This window comes from Convolutriloba macropyga, chromosome 3, assembly GCF_964194025.1.
Source record: "Convolutriloba macropyga chromosome 3, txConMacr16.3, whole genome shotgun sequence".
NCBI classification, from domain to species: domain Eukaryota; kingdom Metazoa; phylum Xenacoelomorpha; order Acoela; family Convolutidae; genus Convolutriloba; species Convolutriloba macropyga.
In genome coordinates, this window is record NC_134470.1 from 12,783,298 (window position 1) to 12,795,835 (window position 12,538).

At 32.0% G+C, this 12,538-nt stretch overlaps 2 protein-coding genes and 1 long non-coding RNA gene across 3 annotated transcripts in view; 1 reads left to right on the plus strand and 2 right to left on the minus strand.

The window, feature by feature from the left end:
• The window catches only part of LOC142335950 (uncharacterized), a 390,664-nt gene that overhangs the window by 266,221 nt on the left and 111,905 nt on the right, over positions 1-12,538 (minus strand). The window lies entirely within an intron of this gene.
• LOC142335951 (tRNA dimethylallyltransferase-like) overlaps positions 1-12,538 on the minus strand; it is a 237,720-nt gene that overhangs the window by 113,276 nt on the left and 111,906 nt on the right. The gene's annotated exons all lie outside the window — the stretch shown is intronic.
• On the plus strand, positions 294-11,425 carry LOC142336866 (uncharacterized). Its single transcript, XR_012758916.1, has 3 exons — positions 294-357; positions 10,758-10,880; positions 11,234-11,425. It is a non-coding gene; the product is annotated as an uncharacterized LOC142336866 (long non-coding RNA).

Consider the following 12,538-nt stretch of genomic DNA (forward strand, 5'->3'; position numbering starts at 1 on the left):
TATATATAAATTTGCTTTGCATTATAATTCACTAACTTTTTGATTGATCTTTCATTTCCATTTTTTCCATATTTTTTGCTACAGTGCTGATATAGGATTCAACTATCCGACTATCTCGGCTATCCAAGACCCACAGTTAAAAAGTTACCGATTCTAACCAAATTCTGAAACAAAGATAATTTTAGTTTGAATAATCATCATAGGCCTTTCATTTGGTTACAGGATTCTTTGAACCCATTAAGAAATTTGTTTGAATGAAAACTTGATTGCGTCAAATTGACTTGTGATGTTCCAGCTATAACTGCACTTGAGGGAAGGGAAGCATTCTTCGCAGAAAAACTCCACTCTGCACTCAAAGTAAGAATAGTATTCCTATTTGAGCACTCAATCAACCCTAATCGAAACCTATAATCAAGCATGAAAGATAATAACAGACAAAAAGGGGATGCTATTTTCTTTATCACACTTCAGAAACTAGATTTGCTAATCGCTGATATTCTTTCATATATGACCTAGCCAGAAAAATTGCTACCTTGGCAATTGGCCACCATATTTTGTTCTCCGCGACGATAATTGTAGAATTACAATTCTTCAAAGTTCAATGAATTTTCACCACCCGACTAAAGTAAACAGTCAAAATCTTGCAAGAACCTTGCAAAATATCTTGCAAGGGATTGCATTGTTCTTCCATTTTTCTTTGAATGCATTTTGCCAGAAACTTGGAAGATCTCATATCCACCTCGCAAGACTCAAGCAAGATTTTGAATCGGTTTTTCAACTGGGTGGACGAGTATGATCCTGGAGCTTTAAACGTCAATGCTTAGCAAAATAACAAATAGCTAAGATTCTGTGGAAGAATGATCTCTATTCATGCTGAAAACAGACTTTGGAAAATTTCTAGTATAATAATTGTGATTACTCCCTTCCCTTTTTTCATTCTGGGACCAGGACCCTAGGTGGAGGAGTTAATAAAATTAAAAATGATGCTGATATAGCACGGCAAAATGACCATGCCTGTAGTGCTCTACACGAATAAGATAGGAAACAATGAAACTAGAAGAAACCAAACAAATTAAATGAAAATAAATTAAAATATATCAACTGATATAGCATGGTGAACGCATGTACACTGCTCCAAACGAATAAGAGAAGAAACGAAGAGGCTGGATAAAACTACAAATAAATATAATTTAGCCAAAATGCTATCAAAGTCGAGTAAAGAATTAATTTTTGAGTTTTTTGGTTCAAGAGATGATAGTCTGATAGTTATACAAATTTCTTAATGAAATTAAATCTTTCTGAACCGTAATTCAATTGAATAGTCATAGCGTACTTTGTAAAAATAAACTCTTTTTATAAAACACAAATATAAATTCCACTTAATCTGTTAACTTTTTATTGTTCCGAACCCACTTGTGGGAGGAACTATATACTCAAATGGGTTTTTTTGTCCAGTCAATTTTAGCCGCTCGATATATTCATCGTAGAGAAATGTGAGTGGTATCATTAAAAAACTCGTCCAGCCTAGAATTTGAAATTGATAAGATTTTTGTGAATTTCGCATTTTTCGAGGAGTTACCGAGGATTGAAATTTTGTGTGAACACGTGGTATTTGGTATGACTTCGTTCACTTTTAGTGCTAATTTTTCTTCAAATTATGATCTTTTCTTTAAAAATTTTTCATTCAAAATTAAATTTCGCGCCAAGAAATGAATCAATTTTGTATTCCTAATACACGAAAAGTGATAAAAAAGACTAGTTCTGGTCTCATAGGGAAGTGTACTATAAAAAAATTCGAATCCTACTTGAGAGCTGGTTTTTTTTTAGAAAACTTCATATTTTTTAGATCACCTAGATACTGGTAACTATTCAAATCGATGTTCGGTTAATGATAAACCTGATTTACAGTAAAACTACGCCTAATGAATCAAAAACACGCTTTCGAGGAACCGCAGATTCATGGCTTCGACTCTGAGCTTTTGTAATTTTTAACGAAATTTTGATTTTCTGTTTGAGGTTTTACTGATTTTTTGGAGCCCTATGGCAAAGAATCATTGAAAAAAGTGCTAAGGGTTTCCTAACGAGCATTAAAGATCTATTCAGTGCTTTGATTGGACAGCTAATGACTGTTAAGACTTTATATATAATTTTTCGAATTTTTTTTAAACATTAACCGATCATAAACTTATTTTTGGAAACTGTAAGTCAAACTCAGTACTGACAGGATCCCCCTCCTTTCTACTGCAACCAAATGTAATCTGTTAGGTGGTTTCATTTTCTAACTATTGGTTTTATGACTTCGATGCCACAAGATTTCAAAAACATTTTTAAAATTTTTGGTTGTTTTCGTATTTTAGAATCCCATTGAAATGTTATCAAATTATCCTAATTTCAGTAGCTCCTGTTGGTTTTGGGAAGGCGTTCAATGAATGCGAAGTAAAATTTTCAGAGAAAAGTTTACGGTTTAAATGGCTTTGACAATTTCTTCTCGCACTTTCTTGCAATTTTGTGGTTTTTGCCTGTATTTGTTGTTGTTTTCATAGTCATAAGACTTATTTTGATATCTTATTGATTACCCATGCATGACAAACATCGATTTTTTATCGAGTCATGACTGAGCGTAATTATTGCCTTCTGTTGAAAACTATTGAACTTATTTTCTGTTAAGATTTTAAAATTTTTTTTCGAACATTAACCAATTTTGAAGTCATTTTCATGATTTGTAAGAAATTCTCAGTAATGACCAGAATCCCCTCCTTTCCTTCTACAGCAATCTAAATTCTTTTGGATACCGTTTTTTTCTAACTCTTGGCTTCATGGCTTCGATGCCACAAGATTTGAAAAAAAAATTAAATTTTTCGATATTTTTGTATTTCTGATTCCTGTTGATATCTTATCAGATTATTCTACAACTGATAGCTCCCATTGTTTTTGAAAATGCGTTAGTTGGAGCTTAGATAAAATTTTCAGATAAAAAGATATGGTTTGGATGGCTGCCACACTTCCTTCTTGCACTTTTCTACTGAATTATTGGTTTCTATATTTGTTTTTGTTCTCAAAGTCATAAGACCTATTGTGATATCTTACTGATTACCCATGCATGACAAGTATTTTTGTTTTTCTATCGAGTCATGACTGAGCGTATCTGTTGACTTCTGTTGAAAGCTATTGAACTTAATGGCTGATAAGACTTCAAAAACAATTTTTCGAAAATTTTTTTTGAACATTAACCAATTTTAAACTTATTTTCATGATGTGTAAGAAATTCTCAGTAATTACCAGAATCCCCTTCATTCCTTCTTCAGCAATCTAAATTCTTTAGGATACCGTTGTTTTCTAACTCTTGGCTTCATGGCTTCGATGCCACAAAATTTCGAAAAAAAAATTAAATTTTTCGATATTTTTGTATTTCTGGTTCCTGTTGATATCTTATCAGATTATTCTACAATTGATAGCTCCCATTGGTTTTGAAAATACGTTAATTGGAGCTTAGATAAAATTTTCAGATAAAAAGATATGGTTTAGATGGCTGCCACAATTCCTTCTTGCACTTTTCTAATGAATTATTGGTTTCTGTATTTGTTTTTGTTCTCATAGTCATAAGACCTATTGTGATATCTTATTGATTACCCAGGCATGAGAAATATTTTTTGTCTTTCTATCGAGTCAGGACTGAGCGTATATGTTGACTTCTGTTGAAAGCTATTGAACTTAATGGCTGATAAGACTTCAAAAACAATTTTTCGAAAATTTTTTTGAACATTAACCATTTTTAAACTTATTTTCATGATTGTAGGAAATTCTCAGTAATTAACAGAATCCCCTTCATTCCTTCTACAGCAATCTAAACTCGTTTGGCTACCGTTTTTTCTTACTCCTGGTTTTATGTCTTCAATACCATAAGATTTTAGAAAAAAAATTTCAAAATGTTTGGAAATTTTTGTATTTTTGGTTCCTGTTCATATCTTATCAGAATATTCTACTATTGATAGCTCCCATTGGTTTTGAAAATACGTTAATTGGAGCATAGATAAAGTTATGAGATAAAAGAATATGATGGCTGCCACAATTTTTTCTCGCACTTTTCTAATGAATTATTCGTTTCTGTATTTGTTTTTGTTCTCACAGTCATAAGACCTATTGTGATATCTTGTTGATTACCCATGCATGACAAAAATTTTTGTCCTTCTATCGAGTCATGACTGAGCGTATTTGTTGACTTCTGTCGTAAGCTATTGAACTTACAACGTGTTCGTGAACTGTACGAACGTCTCAGTATTTACCGGAACTCCTTCTTTCCTACTTCAACAAAAAATAATCTAATTTACGGCTTTATCTTTTAACTATTGGTTTGATAAAATTGATGCGCAAGTTTTCATAAATTTTTGAACATTTGGAAAGTTTATGAATTTTTTTTGAATTTCCTGAAATCTTATCATGTTATCGTAATAGTGTTAGTTCCATTTGGCTTAGAAAAGATGTTCAATGGATCATAGATAAATTTCGTAAAAAAACTTATGATTGAAATGGCTACAGCACTTTCTTCTCGCACTTTTTTACTGAATTTTTGGTTTTTGCCTGTATTTGTTGTTTGTTCTTAGTCAATGATTTTTTGTAGTGTCTTATCGTATCGATGAATTGTCAATGACAAACATCCTTGTCGTCCCATCGAAGCATAACTCTTATGCTCACATCGAGCGTTTTTATTGCTTTTCGTTGTAACCAATTGAGTTTAATGGCGTTGGTACAACCGGTTTTCCTAGATTTATCGTGGTTTTAAGGTATTTGTCTATATTTATTGATATTTTGAAGTTATATTGAAAAAAACAATCTCATGTTGTTAAAAAATTTTTGGATGATAGAAAAGTCATTACCGAAAAATTGTTTTTTAATGGCTTCGACAATTTTCCCGCTCAATTTTTTTTGATTTAGTGGTTTTTGCCTATTTTTTTTAATCTTTAGGTAGGCGTCGAATGCTGACCGGTCTCAAAAGCTTATAATTGAGTATTCAAGGATTGTTGTTACCCGAGGAGGTCATTTTATATCTAATAGTCTCAAAGTTTTTGATGATATACATTTTCAATATTTTAAAAAAAAATTTCAGTTTTTGTTTTTTTTCTCGTCAATTGGTAGCTTATTTTGATCATTGAAAGGTCTCATTCAATTTTTTGTATTCGAAAAATTTAAATGTCCAGTGATATCATGTCGTAACTGTTGGTTTGTTTGCGGACAATGTGAGTTTGAATAAAAGTTTTAGTGGTGTGCTTGTGTTTGTTTTTCCCTTTTTAAAGCACATTCGCGTAATAACAGATCTCAATGATTTTCAAATGTGACCCAGGTGCACTTATTTAATGTTTCAATATAATTTCAGTTCAATTAGTATGAATAAAAATGGAAGGAAGAATACATAGTATTCAGATAATAGCTAATGATTCTAATGGCTTCAATAATTTGTGTTGTCGCAAATTGTTTAATTTTTTGAGTTTTTCTGCTTCTGTAGTCCGTTCCTAGGCTTAATCTAACCAACGACAGGTCCTGTTGGTTTCATACTGAATGTTTAGTAAATTTGTTCAGACTTATTTCGGTTAGGCTAATGTTTTTTAAGACTTTAGAAAATATTTTGTTTAATATATGTTGATTGTTTTTTTCAAATTCGCCTTCTTATTTCCTTTTGTCGAGTTTGTTACCTAGTCTCATAATGGAAATTTGCCATTTATTTTCCATTTTATAGTGTGAAAAAAGTAACTTTGTAAAGTTGAGGTTTCATACGGTTGCATTTTGGCGTTGTTACTAGGTGCGTTCAAATTTAGATATTTAGTTTTTGCCGTGAAATTTTTGTTCCTGTTTTTTTGTTGTTTTTTTTTTCTTTTTCTCGTAGTTTTTTCAATGAAAGATCTCGTCAGCGTTGTAATGAGGCATGGCAGAATGCTATTCAATAAGTAGTTAGGTTTTTAAACGTCTTTTTATACTCAAACATCTATTTTTATTATCTCTTCATTTGATTGACAATTTAGTCAAAAGTGTAGATGAGCTCGGGTCGGAACATCATGTGCGAACGCACATTAACGAGCATCCTTGTCCCGTAGACAATTGCAAACAGCTTAAAGTAAATGACAACTGTTTACCTATGGGAGTATTTTGCTGAGGCTGATATAGCATACATTAGAATTTTGAATTGATTCTTGAAAAATAGTTTCTCTTCTTTTTTTTTCTCTCGTTATTTTTGCCATCGTTTGTGTTGATTTTCTTTTGATTTATGTGTAAATAAAAATTGGATTTCGTTTCAAAAGTAACACTATTCGAAGTTAAACCCACTTTTATTATTCCTTAAGGGGTTAGGATTCAAAGAGATGTAGCGTTACTTTTTTGGGTTACTTCGGGCAAATTTTATTTTTAATCATCTTGGAAGCTTCATACTTCAAAGGTTTGGTGAAGAAAGACAATCGAATTGCATAAAACCACATATTATACTTTCTTTGGGTAGCAATTTTACTGCAGACTTTCCATTAGTAGAAGTTGACTTTGAAAAAAAAATTTAAAAAAAACTTTAAACAAATTGAACTACTGTTCTCGAGGAGCAATTTGATACCAGTAAAAATTTAAACAAAACAGAAGCTTTGATTTTTTTGTCAACTATTGAATTGATTTGTAATCTTTTTGTATATTTTGGAATTTGTATAATATCTCAAATTTTTAATCAGCTTGTTTTTGGTTTGATTTAAATGTTGTTGATCTCCGTTTGATGGTTTGTTGTTGATCTCCGTTTTGTCATATAATATAAATTTAACTGAAAAATCGAGGGTTGGAATTATCATTGCTAAGACGATGCAATAAAGTTTGAGAAAACAAAATGGCAGAGAGACCCAATAATAACTTTTTGAAAAGCAATCAACAAAATAAAAGCAGGAAGAATACGGGTTATTAAAGCAGCAAAAAATCAAAAGACAATATTCTTTTCTCAAAAACTTTGGAATCCTTTATATATTTAACAGAGGTTCTTTCGCTGAAGAGCTTACCGCTGAAATTAATGGATGATGAAAATCAAAGTGCAGCTTTCATTATGAGTCGAATAGTCAAATATGAGCCCAATCTGTGAGTCTAATATGAGCGTAATAGTCTATTTTTCCCCCAAATTTTATTCGAGTTCGTTCCTGCAAGTTGTAAGACTGTTGTTTGAAGAATAAAACTTTTTGCAAGCAGTCATTATTGTTCCGACCCCCACTTTATTGGGGAGGGAGGAACTATATACTCAACTGGGGTTTTCTTTTGTTCAGTCAATTTTGGCCGATCGATATAATCATCGTAGAGAATTGTGAGTGGTATCATTGAAATGCCCGTCCAGCGTAAATACGGAATTAAAAAGATTTTTTCGATTTTCGTTTTTGACAGGGAGTTATTGAGGTTCAAAGTTTTGTGAACATTCGACTGTTTTTGTTCACATTTTCAGTAATTTTTGCTAAAATTTGGCACAATTTCGCTAAAATAATTCACAATAAGTTAAAATTGTTAACTGCAGAGTGTTTTAGGCGCGACACATTCAGGGAGAGTTTCGATAATGTCATGGATTCTTAGAATCAGAGACTTTTTGGTTTTTATTTTGATGCTGCCTTTTTTCAAAATGTTTTGCTTTGTTTTTTATTATTGTTAATTACTGACAACATTTTTTTATTCACGGCTCCGTTTATGACAACTGCAATTTACGTAAATTTGAGGCCAAATATAGATACAGTTTGTTTTCAGAGAATCAAAGGTTTTTTTGGCTTTGAGGAAGAGCTTTATTAAAATTTAACTAAATTCTTGTCTTCTGCCTTCAATTGTTATTCCTTTGGCAGTCTGATTTCTAAGTTTAACCTCTCAAAGATCTGAATTTCTTCCCCAAGAGGTTCATGTGAACTTTTTTTTATTCATTTGGTTGTTACCTAATGTCTCTAATGTTATTGAATGTATTTGTTTTAAGGAAATTTCTGTGATTTTTTGAACTTGTCAATTTTTTATTTTATTTTTGTCAACATTTTGCTTATTCTCATTATGTACAGGTCAACCCTTCCTCAGCGTAGAGCAAAAACTAATTTTGTGGCCGAATGTTTTAACAGAAGGTTTTCTTGCTTTTGGTACTACAAGTTTTCATATAAAACTTTCTGATTTTTGTTCATACTTTCCCATTTTTGCTGTTGTTTCTGTTGTTTTTGTTTCTTTTGCAAATTGTAACATAATTTAACAACCGAACTAAAAAGCTTTACAACATTTGAACCTGAGCATGTTTTTTGTTTTCATAACATATGGTTTGAAGGGCTGCGACACCGTTCTCTTGCAGAAATTGGTACAGTTTTTATATTTGCACTTTATTTGTTTTTAATTTTTGTTGTCATATGCCAAATATTGTGTTATTAAAAGTCACAGTGGCCATCTATAGATAAAAAATCAGTTAAAAACTGATATCGCTAAATAGCTAATGGTTGTTTTGACTTTGAATTAAATTTCTAAAAAACAGCAATAGCATTCTTCAACTTATCCCTTTTTGTTCTAGTTTGCGTTTTTTTTTTCAGTTTTTGTGGTTCTTTTTGCTGTCATTTTGTGATAGTCGTTTTACTAAAAGTTGTTATGATGGTCAAAGGAGACGCAAATGAAGATGTTATATTCTCGCGGTTAGAATCATATAAACTTAATGCCTTCAATGCTATGTTTTTGTAAGGTTGTTTGTGAAACTCATTAATTCAGCTTGTGTTTAATGTTATTTTATAGTCTTTTGATTTAGTCTCAGTAATAACAGTTGCAATTAGTTTTTCGCGCAGTTGCAAGACAAACTGTCTACTCTATTAGTCGAAAAATTTGTTGCCAATGAATTTTGAAAATATTTGGTTTTAATAAAAATGAGATAGATTTTTGAGATCTGACAATTTTATTATTGTTAAATTATAGCTAAGCATGTCTATATACAATTCACATCACTTATCTATTGGAATGTAATTTTCTCTTCATAACGGTTTTTTTCCTCAAATGGTCTTTCTTCTTGGAACAACCAGTTTTCATAAAACCAATTTTCGTGATTTTTGCATATTTGCCCCTTTTTTGTAGGGTTTTGCTTTCTTTTCACAGTATCATTATAATGGGCGTCATTTGATTTACAAATGATGTCACCTGCACAAAGTATAAACGAAGAATTTTATTGCTTTAAGTGATCAGCTCAATATTTAATTGATCGGGGGGACATCGTTTTCGTGCATAATTTTTTGGGCAATTTTTTCGTTTTGCCTGTATTTGTCGTTCTTTTTGTAGTCTTATGACATATCCTGGATAATGAAAAGCCTCAAATGCTCTTTATTGAGTTATAAAAGACTCAATAATTTAATTTGATGAGTAATGTTTCTACTCAGTTCGAATTTAATATTTTTTATAAAAAAAAGCAATATTTCAATAAACTTTGCCCCTTTTGCTCATTTCTAGTCGACTTGTTGCCAAGTCGCATTGAGGAAAAGTCCCATATTTTGATCCAAAAAAGTGCCGGTTAATCTTCTGAGTGTAAATTCTATCTGATGCCTTTTTGATTTGGTTTCTAGTGGTTTTCAAAAAATGGACAAGGAGTTTTGGTCGTAATTAATATTTGTATTTATTTGATTTTTATTGTCGTCTTTTTTGGTAGTCATATTATGGTAGCCACAGGTCTCATAGGCCCTCTAGAATAGATAGTTTTATTTTTTTAGTAGTTTGTTGAACGATATGTTGTTATGTTAATTTTTTAATCTCTTCCTTATTTGGTAGACAATTAAGTGAAAAATGTAGATGAGTGGGGTCGGAACGTAATGTGCGAATGCACATTACCGAGCCTTTTTGTCTAATTTTAAAATTATTAGCGTTCAAAAAAGAATCGAATAATTTGTCTTGTGCAGTTATTTTATTTTTGTTCAAGATACTCTAAAATAGATTTACTTTTAGTGATGATGTTTTTAAAATAATATTTTTTGAGTGATATGTAAACTTCATTTCAAAGAAGCATTCAGCTAGCAATATAATAAGATCTCCAAAATCGCAGCAGTCTTACAGATCGATTTTGTTTTCTTTTGGTTTAAAATCAGTAAATCCAATTTACTTTTTTCTTTTTTGCCACTGACGATTGTGGATCTTTTGACAGACGGATCCGAGCCATCTTTTGATGTCATAGACTTACTCATAGACACATCTAAATCTTCTGTAGATCAGAAGAAAAGATACTTGAAAAATTGGAAAATTTATATAGAATAATAGGTCCACTGATGTTTCATATTGAGCTCAGCAGTCATTACAACTTTGCTACCTTTGATTTTGTTTCTCAACTCGTCATAACTCTCATTTCACCAAAATAACTTGATAACATAATTATCAAGATAATCGAGATGATCAGATGGTACTTGAACAAATTGAGTTAGTATTGGTAAGGCTATGGTTAATTAACTGGTGCGAATTTTGCTTATGAGTTACAGTGAATCACTGTCCCTTTTTTAATGAATTTCATTATATGCCTTTAGCTAGTTTTTTACCTTTCAAATATGACTAGACTCTCGCTTTTTTGAGCGATACAAGACCAAGGAAATTCTCAAGTATTCGCCAAAAAGATTTGATCAAATATGACACTGATTTGCTGATTTGAGACTTCAGTTGGCTCCAGGGGTTGACTCCATATCAAACTTTTTAAAATTTTCAAATGTATGGCGTCTACGAACAGTACAAAAAGAGTAACTTTCATAGAATAAAAAATTGAGTACTAAGTTTCAATAATATAGGGAGTGGGAACTGACGAGGAGCGTCTAGTGCGACTGATGGTATCGAGGAGCAGACAGGATCTGACAACTGTTGCTGAGAAGTTCCAAGAGAAGTACGACAAGAGCCTTGAGGAGTTCATTGAGGTAAGCAACATTACCAACAAACAACGACAATCAAAAAATACACAAACAACAACGGAAAACCAGTTCTTGCGCAAGTTGAACTAATAACGGAACCCCAAAAGAGGTTTCAGACCTTGACTTATGATAAAGACAATGCTACCCCCCCCCCCCCCCCCCCCACCTCGCCACTTAGGATTGCAAACAAACTTAGTAGCACGCTCGATTTAGCATTAGAAATGTTATGCGTCAACTTAGTGTCACGATAATAATTTAAAGTGTTAAAGGTCCATTACGATAAAGAAACAAAGCTTAGAGTTCAATATCGTTGTTTACTGTATTCGAACATCAGAACTGTTTGTCTTGGACTGTTTCAGGACGATGTATCAGGGGACTTCAAGTTGGCACTCGTGACTCTGCTCAGAGGCAACAATTACTAGGAAAAATATCAGACAACACAACTTTTTTCTTATATGCCGAGATACTTACTTAAATACACCGTTGTTATCAATAATAAAAGTTAATAATTGCAATGATTGCTTACTTAATTTACAACTTGTGGAGGCCAATTTTCTAACCAGGGCTAATCGCGCAGGCAGACCCCACAGCAAACTCAATTCATAACATACGAAACGAAACATGATTCCAAAATTGATACACTTTAAATGATGACATGCAAGATCTCGATAACTTCTGCAAAACCCGAAACAACTCGCCAAAATATCTTGGATCACCTTGGTTAGGTGTTGTTTTTTATCAAAACATGCCAACAAATGTCTGGGCGCCATTTGCTAAGATCTTGATAAATCTTGGCACTTAAGAAACAGTTTCTGTAGCAAGTAAGTTAGCAAAACATTTTTTGAACCAGAAATAACCATGTTGTGTAGCCTTGAACTTTAACCAGTTTCGTGTCTATGGGAAGTAATTAAAGGTTCAGGCGATTTCATTGGACAGATTGATGCAAATCGTTTTTTTGTCCATAAGCGGCCAATCATTGTAATGCCAGGGAATCACGTAGGTGATGCCTCACCGAATAAATTATATAAAAAACATAAATAGAAAAGTATTTATGAAAAATAGATGTATGATTTTTGGCAAACATAATAGGATCAAATATGATTTCTTGGTAATCATACAAGGATCATGTATGATTTCTTAGTAGTAATACCGTAATAGGATCGTACTAGGAATTACGTTGTGACTTATTGTTCCGACCCTCTTGAGGGGGGAGGAACTATATACTCAAATGGGTTTTTTTTTTTTTTGTTCAGTGAATTTTCGCCGATCGATACATTCATCGTAGAGAGTTGAGAGTGGTATCATTAGAAAGCTCGTCCAGCGTAGAATATGGAATTAAAAAGATTTTTTTAATTTTCGTTTTCTACAGGGAGTTATCGAGGTTTAAAGTTTTGTGAAAATAGTGTGAATTCCGTTGATTTTTATTCACATTTTACGGAATTTTCGCTAATTTTTGACCAAAATTTCGCCAATTTTGCTAAAATTTGTCAACGTTTTTTAAAAACTTGTTGTTGATTTTATTTTTAAATATAAAAAATCTTCTCGGCTTTTCTTATTTTGAATTTCTTCTGAGAACTTCAGAGAAGTAGAGTGAATTCCCGTTGTTTTTATTCACATTTTCCGGAATTTTTGCCTAAATTTTCGTCAATTTTGCTAAAATTTGT